The sequence below is a fragment of the Mirounga leonina genome, unplaced genomic scaffold (assembly GCF_011800145.1).
Source record: "Mirounga leonina isolate KUSES-001 unplaced genomic scaffold, KU_Mleo_1.0 Mir_91, whole genome shotgun sequence".
Lineage (NCBI taxonomy): Eukaryota > Metazoa > Chordata > Mammalia > Carnivora > Phocidae > Mirounga > Mirounga leonina.
The window spans coordinates 31,303,979-31,305,912 of NW_023270839.1; the positions used below are offsets into that span (position 1 = coordinate 31,303,979).

General features: G+C 37.5%; 1 pseudogene; it reads left to right on the forward strand.

Moving 5' to 3' along the window:
* Positions 1-1,524: 1,524 nt before the first annotated feature.
* On the forward strand, positions 1,525-1,612 carry LOC118003811 (annotated as a pseudogene).
* Positions 1,613-1,934: the final 322 nt, after the last annotated feature.

Sequence of the window (1,934 nt, forward strand, 5' to 3'; positions counted from 1 at the left end):
TTTATTTATTTATTTATTTATTTATTTATTTATTTATTTATTTATTTGCACAGGGGGAGGGGGAGAGGGAGAGACTCCTAAGCAGACACTGCCCTGAGCACGAAGCCAATGCTGGGCTTGATCTCACAACCCTGAGATTATGACCTGAGCTGAAACCAAGAGTTGGAGGTTTAACTCACTGAGCCATCCACTCAGGTTATTCTCTTAGCCTAGAAGTCTCTTCTCTCACACCATTCTTGGTTAAATAAATCTCATCTGTCTGCATTCCACTTAAAAGTCACTCCTTTGGTAAAGCCTTCCCTCAGCCTCATACTAGCTTACGTGCTTCTTCTTCCAACTTTAACTTAGGCAAAAAGAAAATACAGTCGATTCTTGTCATTCATGGTAGTGACGTTCTGTATTCTCTAAAGTTGCCACAAACACTGAATTAGTGATTACTGAACCATTGCTCTTAGGGATAAGCCTTTAGATTCCAGGAGTTCTGATCACAACATTTTCATTAACCAACCAATATATTTTCTTGTTTTATGTGTGTTTCTGTTTAAAGACATTTTACTGGGACACCTGGGCGGCTCAGTCAGTTAGGCGTTTGCCTTTGGCTCAGGTGATGATCTCAGGATCCTGGGATCGAGCCCTGCATTGGGCTTCCTGCTCAGTGGGGAGTCTGCTTCTCCCCCTCCTTCTGCCCCTCTCCCCTGCCCCCCTGCTTGTACTCTCTGCTCTTTCTCATACGCTCTCTCTCTCAAATAAATAAAATAAAAATAAAGACACTTTACTTAATGTGTATTGTTGATTCACTGACATAGAACTCACAGCCAACAGCACTATAACAGATGCCTAAAAACTACAAAAATATGTATTTTCTCCATAAAGCACATCACAGCCTTATTGAACTTAGGGACACTACCCCAAACTTCAGCACTCCCCTTGTGGGCTATTTTAAACAGTGAAATCACCCACAAAAAGCACAAAAATGGGAAAAACATGGTACCACTGGCACAAAAACACACATATGGAACAGAATAGAGAGTCCAGAAATAAACCCACACTTTTATAGTCAATTAATCTATGACAAAGGAGGCAAGAATATCCAATGGGAAAAAGACAGTCTCTTCAACAAATGGTGTTGGGCAAACTGGACAGCTACATGCAAAAGAATGGAACTGGATGACTTTCTTACACCTTACACAAAAATAAACTCAAATGGATTAAAGACCTAACTGTGAGACCTGAAGCCATAAAATTCCTAGAAGAAAACATAGGCAGTAATTTCACTGATTGATAGAATGTGATATGATAGATCAAATGATAGAAACATTTTTCTAAATACGTCTCCTAAGGCAGAGGAAGCAAAAGCAAAATTAAACTATGGGAACTACACCAAAATAAAAAACTTTTGGACAGTGAAGGAAACCAACAAAACAAAAAGGCAACCTACTGAATGAGAGAAGATATTTGCAAATGATATCTCTGATAAGGAATTAATATCCGAAATATATAAAGAACTTACACAACTCAACACCAAGCTTTGCACAGTGGCAGTATCGTAGCCAATGAGGTTTATCCAAGGCGCGATTATTGCTAATTGAAAACAACTCAACACCAAAATAAATAAATAAATAAATAAATAAATAAATAAATAAATAAATAAATAAATAAATAATCAATCCAATCAAAAACCAGGCAGAGGACCTGAATAGATATTTTTCCAAAGACGATATATGGATAGCCAACAAACACATGAAAAAATTCTCAACATCGCTTATCATCAGGGAAATGCAAATCAAAATCATAATGAGCTATCACCTTACACCTATCAGAATGGCTAAAATTTAAAAAAGTACGAGAAATAACAAATGTTGGTTATTTGTTATGGAGAAAAAGGAACCCTAGTGCACTGTTGGTGGGAATGTAAGCTGGAGTAGCCACTGTGG